Source organism: Durio zibethinus, chromosome 8 (genome assembly GCF_047325235.1).
Source record: "Durio zibethinus cultivar Kanyao isolate XHJ-2024 chromosome 8, ASM4732523v1, whole genome shotgun sequence".
NCBI lineage: Eukaryota > Viridiplantae > Streptophyta > Magnoliopsida > Malvales > Malvaceae > Durio > Durio zibethinus.
In genome coordinates this window covers 27,531,004-27,547,235 of record NC_143169.1, presented here as the reverse complement: position 1 = coordinate 27,547,235, position 16,232 = coordinate 27,531,004, and the positions used below count along the sequence as shown (strand labels likewise).

The 16,232-nt window shown below is 40.9% G+C and overlaps 1 non-coding gene and 2 pseudogenes across 1 annotated transcript; all 3 read right to left on the bottom strand.

Moving 5' to 3' along the window:
* Positions 1-1,311: 1,311 nt before the first annotated feature.
* Positions 1,312-4,659, bottom strand: LOC149517789 (25S ribosomal RNA; annotated as a pseudogene).
* A 232-nt stretch (positions 4,660-4,891) lies between these two features.
* On the bottom strand, positions 4,892-5,047 carry LOC149517788 (5.8S ribosomal RNA). The gene has a single exon (XR_016344679.1). It is a non-coding gene; the product is annotated as a 5.8S ribosomal RNA (ribosomal RNA).
* A 4,021-nt stretch (positions 5,048-9,068) lies between these two features.
* LOC149517787 (18S ribosomal RNA) lies at positions 9,069-10,155 on the bottom strand (annotated as a pseudogene).
* Between the last annotated feature and the right edge of the window lie 6,077 nt (positions 10,156-16,232).

The following is a 16,232-nucleotide window of genomic DNA, read 5'->3' as shown; positions in this document are numbered from 1 at the left end:
CCATAACTTGAGTAATACAAGTTTACTCTTGCCTATCTTTGTTGTTCTCTTTAGCTTTCCATTAAACACCCTATATGCTGGCTTGTCTAGTAGTAGCTTGGGTGGTTAGCCCTGAAGTCTTAAGCGTCTATGAACCAATTCAGTTGAAGGCTAATGTGGGAAGTTGGATGAGTCCATTCCTAGGTCCTGGAGCCTTATGAGTCAAAGCTTAAGTCTCAACTAGTGACACGTGTCATGGTTTATAAGCTGGCCTTGGCCTAAGGGTTCTCTCTGAGTCGATGAACAATTCCAATTCTAGCGAGATAGGTTTAATAGCTAGAGAGCTAGGCCTTAAGGCCTACTAGAGGCCTAGGTCATGAGGAACTAGCCTTTTTTAGTGGTATAGGTAGTGATCAAGACTTTAGAGGCTTAGGCACAATGTTCAAGTTCAGTAGAATTAAGCCAAGCCTAGGTGTAGGTGCTGGTGAGTGATGCATGAGCACACAATCAGACCTAGCTATGGGCACTGATGATCAAGGTATGGGTGCATAGTTAGACATAGGTATGGGCACACTTCAACATAGTCCTAGGAGGATTAGATTTGTGGGCTTTTAAAAGGCCCAATACTGTAGCACAATTTTTGACAAGTTGGAATTATGTTAAGCACTTGACTTTTGTAGGCTAACTTAGGCAAACAGAGTCAATTCCCTATCCAAGGTTACATGGAGTTTGGCTTAAGATTAGAGCATGTGACGTATGCATCGAGCATCATTTAGTGCTGATGGTGATCAAAGGGTAGGCAAGCGCTATGGGTGAGAGGTTCACAGTATACATGCCTACCAAGTGCCAGCATCTACTAAGAAGAGTTTAAGGCAACAACCTACACCAAGAACCCGCTTGCACTATCGGTGGTTGAGGCAAGTGCCCAAATCAAGTGCCAGTATTTGGCAATGGTGTTTGAGGCAACATCCCATAGTAAGGGCCAACATCTACTAATGGTGTTTGGGGGAACAATAGGCCAGCATCAGTCGATGGTATTGGATACAATTGCCTACACCAACCAAGGGCCACATGCTATCGATAGTGTTCAAGGCAACAACCTACACCAGGGGCTGGTGTACACTGATGGAGTTTGAGGCATGTGCCCACACCAAAGGTGAGGCTATCATTGTAGCAACTACCAAAGGCATTCAATTGTAGTTTACATGGTGGCTATAACAAATACCTGATCGAATCTATTGCAAAGGAGAACACCATTCATCCCTAACCCTAGAAGGGTATGGTGTAAAGAAATGAAGTGAGAGGACTTTAGTGGGTGTGGTGAGGGGAGGGACAAATTGAAGCAATAAAGGGTTGAATCTTAATGAATGTGGTAGCAGGGTTACTCTACCATATACAATATCCCATCACATATTGAAGTCATCTATAAAGGATTCTACCTACCACTTGATGGGAATTGAGCTCTAAGGAGGCCTATGTGGTTGTTCGCTATGAGGGCTACACCTAGGACACAAGCCCTTGAGGGCATTGGCCCCTACTGTGGGTCAACATTTGGGTGACAAGCACATGCATCATTGCAAGCCTAGATTTTTCCTGGAAGGCATTTGGTTATAATCTAGCACACGGTAGCTTTGTTCCTTTGGCTTTTCAACCAAGTGCGATGACTTATTGTACAAATCAATGATTGTTTTCATACTAGGTTAAATTACTATTGCAACACTGCAATCAGTAAGATAAATCTAGCCTATCTTATGATAGTCTAAACCTAGTTTACATTCCCAGTGGTTGGTGAACAATCCAACACTTGGTGAATTTTGCTTCATAATGATCAAAAAAGCTGACATTGAAGGATCAAGAAGCAAAGTCACTATGAATGCTTGGCTACCACAAGCCAATTATCCATGTGGTTTCTAACACCTCTAGCTTCAAATTCTAATGGTCTAAAGGATCGATAGGCCATGCTTTCATAGTTTGTATTTATACTAGAAATTAAAATCAAATGAGCTTTTACCCTTTTGTTTTACATGAGATTTCTATTCTCATTGAGCTTATCTTAGGACACTTGCATTATCTTTTAATAGATGTGTCACCCCAGCCAATCTCCCTACTTGATAATGTCTTTCACCTAGATTGACTGATCGAGGTTGGTTTTGGGTTTAAAAGAAGGGGTCATGCCCTACCTTTGATTTACAGAATAAGTAAAGTAGCATTAAAAGTAGTGGTATTTCAATTTCACCCGAAGGCTCCCACTTATCCTACACCTCTCAAGTCATTTCACAAAGTCAGACTAGAGTCAAACTCAGTTGGGTCTTTTTTCCTCACTAATTCTACCAAACCCATTCCCTTGGGTGTAGTTTCACTAGATAGTAAATAGAGATAGTGGGAATCTCATTAATCCGTTCATGTGCATTAATAATTAGATGACAAGGCATTTGGCTACCTTAAGAGAGTCATAGTTACTCTCGCCGTTTACCTATGCTTGGTTGAATTTTTTCACTTAGACATTCAAAGCACTGGGCAAAAATCATATTATGTAAGCATTTGTAGGGACTATCGTAATGTTTTGTTTTAATTAAATAGTCAGATTCCCTTAGTTTATACTAGTTCAAAGTTGACTATTCATTGTTTGGGGAAGGCTCTCGACCGACATATGGTGACTTGCTCTTGCCATAGGAGTAGCTCAATAGTGCATTGATAGTCGAAGGGTTTAGGAATAGGACCCCCATGCACAGTCCTTAGAGCTAATCCTTTTCTTGAGGTTATGAATCCATTTTGCTGACTTCCTGTGCATACATTGTTCCATTGACCAATGGTTGTTTACCTTGGAGACTTGATGTGGTTATGAGTATGATCGGACATGGATGGCACTCGATGCTCCAAATTTTGAAAGGTTGTCAGGGGTGTACTAGACACTAAGCAACATATGTTGCTCACTTGGCTACCAAACCCTACCTACAATTGAGTCATTTCCAAGGTGGGGAAGCCATGAAATAAAAAAGATAACTCTTTTTGAAGACCCAACCAATGTTTTTAGATTCTCTAACGTTGCCATCAATCGCTGCATCTTGGTTCAAGAATTTTAACCTTATTCCTTTCAAAGCTTATGCTAGATGCACTATTAGACTATTTTTCCCCATCTCTTAGGATCAACTAACCTATATGCAAGTGGCATTCACATGGAACCATTCCTCTCTTTGGCCTTCAAAGTCTTCATTTGAATATTTACTACTAATGCCAAGATCTACACTGATGGCTACTCGACCCAAGCTCGTGCCTTAGGTTTTGTAATGACCATGTGCCTTCTTACTCATTGGGGCTTGGCCCTTGCCCTAATAGTCGAGTATAGGTTGTGTGCTTAAGCGTCATTCATTTTCAGGGCCAGTTGACTCGGTAGGTGAGTTGTTACACACTCTTTAGCAAATTTCAACTTCCATGACCACTGTTCTACTATCTTAATCAACCAACACACTTTATGGGTTCTAGGTTAGTGCAAAGTTGGGCACTATAACTTGGCTTCTAGTTCATCCTGCATCAACAATTTTGCTTGCCAAAAATGGCCCACTTGGAGCTCTCAATTTCATGGCATGGCTTAATAAAGTCGCACCGTCCTACCTATTTAAAGTTTAAGAATAGGTCGAGGGTGTTACGACCTTGATGCCTGTAATCATTAGCTTTACCTGATGGAATTCACTAAAGGCTCTAACTATCCTAAGGAAAACTTTAAAGGGAACCAACTATTAAATAGTTTGATTAGTCTTTCCCCCTTATACCCAAATTAGATGAACAATTTACATGCTAGTATCATTGTGGGCCTCCACCATAGTTTCCTTTGGCTTTGTCGCACTCAAGCATAGTTCCTTATCTTTTAGGTCTTTACATGCATGCTTACACTCAAACCTTTCTCAAAAGATCAAGGTCGATCAGTAGCTCACTTGTGAGGGATCCCACCAATTAGCTTCCTTGTGTCTTATAGGTTTTCTACCCCATTGACTCACAAACATGTTAGACTCTTTGGTCCATGTTTCAAGATGGGCCAGATGAGGTACCTACAGGCCTATGTTAAGAGCACGTGAGCGTCAAGGCATGTTGAGATGGCATGTGCTACATTTTATAATCATGGTAACGATGTTTCCATAGGCATATTGAAAGCTTGGGTTCGGGCCACCGCCATGACCCATAATGGTCCAGCCCTAGCTAATCGATGGATCAACTATTGCTGGTCCACATTTAACCAAGATGCATCATCGGCCCTCATTTCACTTATTTTTTGATAATTTCAAGAACTCTTTGACTCTCATTTTAAAGTCTTTTTCATCTTTCCCTCATGATACTTGTTCTCTATCAGTTTTTCACCCATATTCAACCTTTAATGGAATTTACTACCCTATCAGGGCTACATACCCAAACAACCCGACTTGCAAATAGTGCCTCATAGTGTGATAGGGTCTAGGCACAATAGGGCTCTCAGTCTCTCTGGCTCCCTTTTCATGGGGACTTAGGCCTGGTCCACCACTGAGGACACTTCTGTAAACTACAATTTAGACATCGTGGGCACCCGATTCTCATGTTGGGCTCTTTTTGGTTTGCTTGTTGTTACTAAGGGGAATCTTGGTAAGTTTATTTTTCTCTGCATATTGATATGCTTAAATTCATCAGGTAATCCTACTTGACTTGGGATCATGATGCTAGCATCAATCAAGTGATGTGAAGGGTCCAATGGGGTCTAAATGGACAATGAGCATGTGTCACCAGAGTTAAGGAATGCCAAAAGCTTTACTACTAATGATCACGATGCTATCATTGCTGGCAACTAGCTTTTAGCCCCACCAAGATTGATCAGATCATGAGGGGCAATTTTTAGCCATTTACTGTAGAGTTTAATGGGTAGGGGTTTAGAGGGGGAAATAGTGCATGACACCCAAGCAGGCATGCCCTCAGCCTAATAGCTTATAGCACAACTTGCATTCAAAGACTCAATGGTTCACGGGATTCTACAAGTCACACCATGTATCGCATTTTAGTACATTCTTCATCGATACGAGAGTTGAGATATCCATTGCTGAGAGTTGTTTTGGTTTTTCACAAAAAAAAGAGTCATATGCCGCCCATGTATGCATCATGAATAGGATGGAGAAGGCACACATGCTCTTTTTCATTATGGTTCCCTAGGGTGATTAGCACCAAGGGTTCATTATTCAACTGTAAGTGATGATATTAATAGTTTCACCTACTTAGAAAGTGAAATGAATCGACTGTCATGCACAGCTAAGGCAAGAAAGGGCTTGAGGTATGAAGGTACCTTTACCCCCTTAGTGTTTTGTTAATGCATTGTCATTCATTAAGCAAGTTTCAACAATGATCTTTTCACAAGTTCACATATGAAAACCTTGTTATGACTTTTCCTTTCTCCAAATGTAAGGTTCGATGGACTTCTTGAGACATCGTGGGCAATGAACTATCATGTTGCCATGATCCAAACACTTTATCAGACCATTCAATTAGTAGGAGTGATGGGTAGTGTGTACAAAAGGCAATGATGTAGTCAATGTGAGCTGATGACTCATGCCTACTAGGAATTCCTCGTTGAAGACCAACAATTGAAATGATCTATCACCATGACGATGAAATTTCAAATATTACTTGGGCCTATTAGCTAAGGCTATATGTCACAAGTTGAGACTTAGGCTCTGACTTATGTAGCTCTAGGTCCTAGGAATTGACTCATTCGGTATCCTAGAGCAGCTTTTAACCAGATCAATGTATGGACACTTGAAACTCCAAGGCCAACCATTCTAATCTATTACTAGACAAGGCTGCACATAAATTGCTTGATGGAAAGCTAAAGAGAACAACAGAGATAGGAAGGAGTAAACTTGTATTATTCAAGTTATGGTATGTATAGTAAGGGTGGAGGGCTTCTCCTATTTATAGCTAAGGGCCTCTTGAACCAATGGCTGACATAGTTCCTATCCTAGGGCTTACAAAGAGTCTAATATATACAAGACATTATAATATGATTACATTAGAGAGTTCTAATTTTACATGAACTCTATCAGAAAAGAGTTTGAATTAACTTGGACTCCTTCTTCAACAGTATCCATGTCGGGCCCTTTTTCAGACCTATGCTTGGTTTAGTTTTGCTATGCTTGGGCCTGCTCACGTGCTTATGCCTAGGTCTATTTGAAAGCTATTGAACTAGATCCCCTAGCTTGAGCTCCCTAAGCTTGTTTCGATGCCTATGCACCTATTATGGGTCATGGTCTTACCCCTAAGACCTCTATTACGCCTCTGGGCCTAGTTTCCCTTGCATTTTAACTTAATCCTTATTACTTTAAAACCACTCCTTATCTTAGTGAGAATTGTTCCCTTTCTCAGTGAGAACCTCTGGGCTTGGTCCTTCCTATGGACTGTGACATTCTTCCACACTCATTCTAGCAACACCTTTATTACTAGAGGGATATTGCATCTAAACTGCATGCCTTTATGCAAATCAACTTTGTCTTGTCTCCTTGAACTAGATTTCCCATGTGTCTGTCCCATACCTAAATAAGTACTCTACTAGTTGTTCTCTTGAGTATCATCAACCCTATGCTGCACTAGTCCTTTTCGCCTGCACGTCTAGTGTCTCATCTACTTTTTTTGACTTGCCTGCTACAAACTTTTTTTTGGAGGGATCTGGCTGCACCTTGGGACTAATGCTATGGCACTCCATTACCACTTCACTGTCATATCCTAGAGAGGTTCTACCTTTTCAACAAAATCAAAAAGCACCGAGCCGCATCACCTTGGGCTCTTCTTAGTGCTCATCACCACTACTACTCTTGCCTACAAACAACTTCTCTATGTAGTTGATAGTTGAAGGCCTTGTACACTTCGAGCACTCTTTCACCCTATGCTGATTATTACATAAAACGTAACTCAAGGGCTTATTCTCTTTATCCCTACTAGTAGCAGTAGTTGCCATACAAAATCTGGGATTTCTCATAGCCCTTTCCTCACATAAGGAACAAACACTGGTGTCTCCCCCACTTGGTTGTTTCCCTTGGGCTTTGGAGACTTGGTCTAATAAACCTAAGACTTTGATTCCACAACAACACTGGCCTAACTTGACTCCTACATACCTCTTTGTTGCAACATGGTCTTGACTCTTAGCTTTTAAGCATCTAAAAACTGCTTAGCCACCACCACCTTAGGTTCTAAGCCCACACCAACAACTATGGCAATTTGAAATGTAGTATGATCAACCCTAAGCCTTGCTAGCTTTTCTTGCAAGGTTGACACCATGGCCTCTAATGCCTCATTCCATTGCATGACCACCTCTAATACCTCATTCAAGGAACCTTCCCTATCTTTGAACCTATACCTCAATTCAACAATAGTCACCTCAAACTTTTACAATTTGGTATCTAGGGACTTCACCATGTCTTTCAATCTAGCCTTCTTTACTTTGTCTATAGGTGGGCACTTATTAAGGCCTTTACCCTAGCCTTTGGTTTAGTTTTCCATAGTGATGCCACAACCTTAAATAATTTACAAAACCAAAGAGAGTACCTCAACCTTTTGCACATTCTGATGATCTAGTCTTGGTCTCAATGAACCAGTACACCTATCTATTGGCACAACACACCAACATACACACATTGTCAAGCACCAATTTGCACATTGACTTAACAAGCCTTGCATTCTCAGTCAAGCACCAGTCTATACACCTACACACCATGCCTAGCACTTCTATAGTACCACAATAGTAATCAATTGAACACCTAGTCTACATTCTTGTACACCTGTATCTTGTGCACTAGGGGGCATATCACTACCACACAAGCACAAAAATGACCTACGATGCCCACACCATAAAATTGAATGCCTACACCAACATGTTCAAAACTTCCTTCCAAGGTTAACTTTAGTACTGTGGCACATAGTGTTGATCACTATGGACTAGCTTTTGCTAACTTTGAACCAATTTTGAACCTGTTCTAATACCACTTATCATGGGCTGAGACTTAAGCATTGACTTGTATGGCTTTAGGACCCAAGAATTGACTCATCTAGTATCCTAGGTAAGCCTTTAATTGGATAGATGAATGGGCTCTCAAAACTTCAAGGCTAGTTGCCCCAATTTGCTGCTAGATAAGGCTATATATAAACTGTTTAATAGAAAGCTAAAGTGAATGATAGAGATAGGCAAGAGTAAACTTGTATTACTCAAGTTGTGAAGTGTATAATAAGGTTGGGGGCACCTCTTATTTATAGCTAAGGCTGACATAGTTCCTATCCTAAGCTTACAAAGAGTCCAATATATATAGGACATTACAATAGGATTACATTTAAGAGTTCTAATTTTACATGGACTCTATTAAAAAAGAGTTTGAATTATCTTGGACTCCTTCTTTAGCAGTGCCTATGTGGGGCCTTTTTCTAGGCTTGTGCTTGGTTTGGTTCTACCAATGCTTGGGCATACACCTGCACCTGCACCTGGGTCTGTCTGAAAGCTACTAAACCAAATCCACTAGCTTAAGCTTCCTGAGCTCATTTCAATGCCTACGCATCCATTCTGGGTCATGGTCCTACTCCTGGGACCTATCTTGCACCTTTATGCTTGGTCTACCTTACATATTGACTTAGTCTCAATAGCTTTAAAACTGCTCCTTGTCTCAATGAGAACCCTTGGCTTGGTCTTTTCTATAGACAGTGCCATATAAACTCATTGAATACATTAGTGTAGCGCATGTGCAGCCTAGAATATCTAAGGGCATCACAAACTTGTTATTGCCTCAAACTTCCTTAGCCTAAGCGACCGTAGTCCCTCTAAGAGGCTAGCCATGAAGGATGACCTCCTCGTAGCTAGTTAGTAGGCTAAAGTCTCATTCATTAATGAAATTAACTAGACCAATTGCTTTACCAATCAAGAATAGCCATGCACCACCACCTATAGAATCAAGAAAGAGCTCTCATTCTATCAATCCTCACTATGTCTGGACCTGGTAAGTTTCCCCATGTTGAGTTAAATTAAGCCACAGGCTCTACTCTTGGTGGTGCCCTTATGTCAATCCCTTTAAGTTTTAGCCTTACAACCATACTCCCTTCAAAACCCAAAGACTTTGATTTCTCATAATGTGTTGATGGATTCCTAAAAGTAACACTGTCGATCCTTGGTCAACATTGTTTATGGTTGAGACTAGGATGATATCTGATTGTCTTTGAGCCCCCAACTTTCATTCTTGATTAATGAAAACATCCTTGGCAAATGCTTTTGTAATTGTTCATCTTTCATAAATTCAAGAATTTCACCTCTGACTATGAAATATGAATGCCCTTGACTATCCCTGTTAATCATTATTCCGATCCCAAAGGCTAACACAATAGGACTAAAATCCTATGATGTTATCCCATGCTAATGTATACAATCTTAGGCTTACTTTGAGCACTTTAATTTATTCAAAGTAACAGCTTTAGAGGAATGACTCGACTAGTTAAGGCTAGGAGTACATCACTGGCAGTAGGGATGAGTAGACCAACGTTCACCATGAGGTAGACCGGATAACCCAACCTTAGTTTCAACTACAAGTTTTTTAATTGCAGCAACATAAACATACATTATTAGAGCTGGAATTATTGCAACTACTAGCACTAGACTTGAACTCTAATGGATCCTTATTAAGGGTTTTAGACTGCACTCTTTCAAATTACCAGACTCATAGAGCTTAGTATTATTATTTATTGTTACTACCTCGTCAAGTCAGGATTTGGTAATTTGCACACTTGCTACCATTTCTCAAGATTCCTCCCTGGAATCAAACCCTAATTCTTTGTTACTTGTTGCCACCATAGTAAGCCACCATCCTACCATCAAAAGTTGATAGGGCAAAAATTTGAATGATGCATCACCAATACAAAGGCCATGTGATCTGTCAAGTTATCATGAATCATTAGAGCAACAGGCAAAGCCTGCATTGACCTATTATCTAATAAATGCATCCCTTTCAGAAGTCAAGAGTTGTTGCACGTATTAGCTCTAGAATTACTATGGTTATCTGAGTAATAGATACCATCAAACGAACTATAACTAATTTGTTGAGCCATTCGCAGTTTCATAGTCTGAATTAGTTTGAACTGACACATGCATGGCTTAATCTTTTAGACAAGCATATGACTATTGGCAAGATCAACTAGGTAGCATTCCTTCAAGATGTTGGCACTACATGAGCCTTAATGCACCGACTAAATGACAGAGAGAGCTAACACAGAGCAGAAGCATCATGCATGTCGAGCACATAAAATGTATTGCGTTGGATGAACAAGGGTTGAGAGCCCGTGTTTACAAAATGTTCTGCATCTAGAAGCACTATCAAACACCAATGCACCAATGTGGCCACAGAGGTTTGGGTGGCATACTTGGGACATGGGCCTTGATTGAGGTTCGACCTATAGCCCCAAAAAACATAAGACCAATAAAGGATAGCAAGACATCTAGTTTTCATCAATTTAGGTATGCAGCACAGGATCTTGATTACACCCTTAGGGTACTATGACCTCATGGAGGGAGATTGAAGAGGATGATGGGTCAATAGTTCAATGCAGTGATCATAGAGTCTGCCAACATGTACAACCTTAACACCACTCATATACCCATTGTGTACAAGTGGTAGGATCCACACACATCAGTCCATAACCCACCCATTCAATTACACAACAAGCAAGTGGAGGAAATGACATATGAGGCTACGCCACAACAGCTTCGCATAAGAAAAACATAAGCAAAGGCTATGAGACTATACCTACCATCCAATAAACAACAATGACACGACACCATCGATGCTTGGTCTGGTTAGGATCGGACATATAAACTTTATTATCAGCAGCCCAAGAAGACATTGCCTAACTTATTCTTAGGTTCTTGGGCTGCATCGACTGCATATGTCATGGTTCATGTGCAAGTCATAAGCCAAGTGGGTTAAGAGATGTGGCTTGTTTGAGTTGGTGTGGGCAAAGGATTTGGAAGGATAAAGAATAAGGTCCTAAAGGCATATACGAGGCCTAAGTGTGTAGATCAGGGCTTAGGCTAAGGTGCAAGAGCACAGCAGGGTGAGTAGCCTAGTGACGAGAATGAGGACTGCTCATTGGAAGGATCTAGAATGCCTCAAAAGAGTGGCACAGGCAAGCAAGTAGATAAAGCTCTAGATTAGCCTAGAGACAAGCTAGGTGCACGAGCACAAAAAAGTCTAGATAAGCCTAAAGGCTAGCCATGTACATGGGTACTAAAGGTTTCAAAAAGGATCAGGCAGGAAAAATAGTAGGCAACCTAAATAAGAAAGGCTTTAAAAGGACCTAGCTGCATGTGGAGCAGTGAATAGATGGGGAAGGTTTTAGAACCTACTAGGTGCGGGCACTAAGTGAGAGTACCTGGACACTTCTAGACCTGAGGCTTAGTAGGGAGCATAGAACAAGCTAGATTTTTCAAAGCCCTTAGTTGACCTAGGAAGTGTTTAGGGACCATGAAAGGGTCTAGAAGGCCTATAAGGGCCACACATTTGGATCAATAAGGGTCATATGTGTTAGAAAGGCTCAAATATAAATAAAAGCCATTCCTCTCATTTGTCAACAAGTTAGAAGCTACATAAATAAGAAGAACCATATCATAGACTTAGGCATTAAGCAATTGCATTTAGTATCATGTAAACAAAAGTTACAATTGCTTTAACCCTCATTCCTAGCTTTCTCCTAAGCTCTTAGGGAGCTAATGGAAGGCATGGCAAAAGTGATTGGCAAAGAGTCAGGAAAAAAGCTGATTTAGGCCTATGGATGGTAGTTTCCCACCTAAGGCTACATGGTAGCTAGGCTTAAGCTCCCAACATATGACATATACAGGGGCTTAGCGAGGCCAAGGTATTTTTGTGGTCTATGAGAAGGGATTACAAAACATCCAAATACTTAAAAGACTTGGCTAGACCTAGCCCACGACCTTAGCTTCCACTTGCACCACCTTGAAGAGTAGTTACCTAATTCAGAGACTTAGTTTATAGTTTGGGGTAGCATTAATCGTAGGCATAGACTTAAGATTAGCATCAACCATAGGCATAAACTTGAAATCAACATAGTCAGGCCCTTTTTCCAAATGCATGCCAACTGGTTGAGGTGATGGGTGCTTGTGGTTCACCATAGAAACCAGTCACCAAACAACATGGCTAGAAGGCATACACAACCTAGATTTGCTCTAGGGATGTTGCCATGGATGTATACAATGATAGGCCCATTGCACACACCTAGTCCCCTTATGGGGAAAAGAGTGGGGCCTAAACAACCACCCTCTAAAGAGTACGAGATATTTTACAAATATGGTAGCAATAGACATTAAAGTGTTTGAAATGGGGATACTTTTTGCAAACAAGCAAATCTTGCACCAAAAGTCTATAGGTGTCGATGGTGGTCAAGTATGTGTTTGCACCATGGCCTGGTATCTACCAATGGTGTTCGAGGCAACTAATTGCACCAAGGGCCAGTATGTGCCAATAATGTTCAAGGTAACTACCCACATCAAGGGCCATTTTTTACTGATGCTGATCAAGGCATCTACCATACCAAGGGCCAGCATATGCCAATGGTGGTTGAAACAAGTGCCTATACCAAAGGCTAGCTTGTGTTGATGATGATCAAGGTATGTGCCTACACCATGTGCCAACATGTGCCATTAATGGTTAAAACCTTGGCTGAAGATTGATTCTAAGCCATAATCCACATGCTAGGCTCGGGCATGTGATGGTGCTACATTTTTTTGTCTAAGGCACCATCATCAAAGCATAACCAAAGAGCCTAATCAATAGCATTAGAGATCTAGTGATTAGGGGTAAGGGCTAAGGGGTGTACACACATGATGTGTGATGGGTGCTAGTCCTTGGCCTTTGTATTGGCCCCCTATCCCCCAAGGAACCTTAAAAACTCTCACCCCTTTAATGAGCATAAGTGCTTTTATAGGTTCGTAGACAGCAGCAATTCAAGTGTCCAAAATGGGTATGCTTTTTTCAAATGGCCACAAAATCTTCTACACTTTGATTTTTTAGCTAAATATTTTTTGGATGCTAAAAAAATACAAGGATCTCGTACACCAAATTCGGGGCTAAAACTTCTTCTAAAAAAATTTCAAAAAATCTTGAATCATGACAAATTCAAAAAATTGTGAAAAATAAAAAATGTGTCATCTTGCCATGAAACTTCACATGAAGGCTTAGGGGACCATTATATGAATTTACAAGCCATAAAAATGGCATTGGCATGGCAAAAATATTAAGACATGCCTAAACCCACCTACTACTAAGTCATGATATGCATGGTGCGTAGCCTAAGCCTGGGATACACACGCATGATGCGTGATCTAGCATGTGCTGATGGTGTTCGAGGGAACTACCTACACAAAGGGCTAGCATGTAATGATGGTGGTTGAAGTATGTGCCAAGACAAAAGGCTAACAAGTCTCGATGGTGGTTGAGGTATGTGCATGCACCAGGGTCATTCAGTGCCAATGCTGGTTAAGGCATGTGTATGTGTCACATCCTGCAAGTTGGTTTAGGCCTAAGAGTTCTCTATTAGTTAAGGAGTAGTTTCAGTTCTACCATGATAGGATATGACAATTAGAGAGACCAAGCATTAAGGCCTTTGAAGGCTAATGTCATGGGGAATTAGCACAAAACAATGGTATAGGTAGTGATCAAGACTCCAGAGGCTCAGGCACAGTGTTTAGGTTTAGTAGAATTAAGCAAGGCCCTAGTGTAAGTGCTTGTGAACAATGCACAGGCACATAGTCAAACCTAATCAATGGCCTTGATGATCAAGGTATGGGCACATGGTCAGACCTAAGTATAAGTATACCTAAACATAGTCCTAGGAGGATAAGATTTTGAGGCTTCTAGAAGGCCTAGTACTATAGCAAAATCTTTGACAAGCTAGAATTATGCTAAGCATTTAAGTTTCGTAGGCTAACATAGGCACATAAAGTCAATTCCCTATCTAAGGCCACATGGATTTTAGCTTAAGACCAGAGCCTATAACGTATATGACGAGCATCATTTACTGTTGATGGTGCTTGAAGGGCAGATAAATGCCTTGGGAGGGATAAAAGAGTGGTGAAAAGGTCATGGTACACATGTTGTACTAAATGTCAGCATCTGGTGATGGTGTTTGAGGTAACAACCTACACTAAAGGCTAGCATTTATCGATAGTTGTCAAGGCATGTGCATACGTCAAGGGTTATTAGGTACCGATGGTGGTTAAGGCATGTGGATGTGTCACAGTATGTAAGTTGGTCTAGGCCTAGAGGTTCTCTCTTAGTCAATTAGCAATACTAGTTCTAGCAGGATAAGGTTCCATAGCCAGGGGAACCAAACCCAGGTGCATGTGCTAGTGACTGCTTATATAAATTTACAAGCCATAAAAATGGCATTGGGATAGCATAACTATAATGTGCAAGAACCCATCTATTGCCCAATCATGGTGCAAATGGTGTAAGGTATGAGCCCAGGATACTTATGCATGAAACGTGGCCTAGCATATGCCAATGGTTTGAGTAAACTGCCCACACAAAGGGCAAGCGTATGCCGATGATGGATAAAGCATGTGTCGAGACCAAGGGCCAATGCATCCTAATGGTGGTCAAGGCATGTGCATATGTCATAGTCCATAAACTATTCCAGACCCAAGGGTTCTCTTCGAGTCAAGAAGCAGTTCTAGTTCTAGCAAGATAGGGTTTGATAGCTAGGGGAAAAGGTCTTGAGGCCTACTAGAGGCCCAGGTCACGGGGAACTAGCCAAAATAGTGGTAAGGGCATGGTGTTCATGTTCAGTAAAATTGAGCAAAGCCTAAATGTGAGCAATGGTGAGCACTTATTTGAATTTAAAGCCATAAAAATGGCATTGGCTTGGTAAAAATATAAAGATATGCCTAAGCCCACCTATTGCCATGTTGTGTTGAGTATGGTGTGTGGCCTAGGCCTAGGATACCCACACATGGTGCATAGCCTAGCATATGCTAATAGTTTTAAAGACAACTACCCACACTAGGGCTAGTATGTGCCAATGGTGGTCAAAGTATATTCTGTAAAAAATGGCTGAGTACCCCTTTATGAAGCGTTAATAGTAGTTTGCTAGACGTAGGAATAACCTTAACTCTGTGACCTTGGTTGGCGGTTCCCACTTTTGGATTGTATAGACCTTATTACTATTCATCTAGATTTGGCCATTCCCTATAACATGGCCTAGGAATGAGACCTCTTACTGGGCAAATGAATATTTCTCCTTTTTTACGTATAGTTCCTTTTTGCTTAGTACTTAAAACACTTACCGCAAGTGATCCACATGTTTCTTAAATGATTGACTATAGATAACAATATCATCATGGTACATGACAACAAATTGGTTAAGGAACAATTGTAGTATGTTGTTCATCAGTGCATATAATATCATGGTGCGTTGGTCAAATCTAAAGGCATTACTAGGAACTAGTACACCCCATAACTAGTCATACATGCTATATTTGGTTCATCACCTTCAACTATCCTCACTTAATAGTATCCTAATCTTAGATCCAGCTTGATGAAACATCATATTCCTCCCAGCTGGTTGAACAAGTCGATAATATGGGGAATAGGATACTTGTTCTTCACTATAAGCTTGTTTAGCACCTAATAGTTGATGCACATCTGTAAAGACCCATTGTGGTTCCATTAAAACAAGACTAGTGCACCATATGGAGCTTTAGAAGGCTTAATGAACCTTGCATCTAGAAGCTCCTTGAGCTATCTCCTTGGCTCCTCCAACTTTAGGGGTGACATCTTATATGAGGCTCAGGCTAGTGGCTTGGCATCAGGCACCAATTCAATCTTGTGGTCTACCTCCCTTTTGAGAGGTAGTCTCTTGGATAATTCTATAAGCATGACAACCTTGAAGGACTCCAACACCTCTAAAGGGGTGTTGTCTTTTAGTTCTTAAAGCTCATCCTCCTTTGAGGCCACCAAAAAGGTGGCTCCTCCTTTTGCATGCCCTTGGCGAGCTAGATTATGAATAGTGCCTTGGTTTTGGTCCCTTGCTCTTGTTTCATTGAAACACTGAATTGGCACTAATGGTCTAAGATGCAAATCATCTAAGATGCAAATGCAATTGGTGAATGGAACAAGGAGTTTATTGATCCTTTAGAGGAAATCTAAATCGATAACAAAGTCATAGTCATTGAGAGGGATTACCTTAATGGATTCCTTACTTTT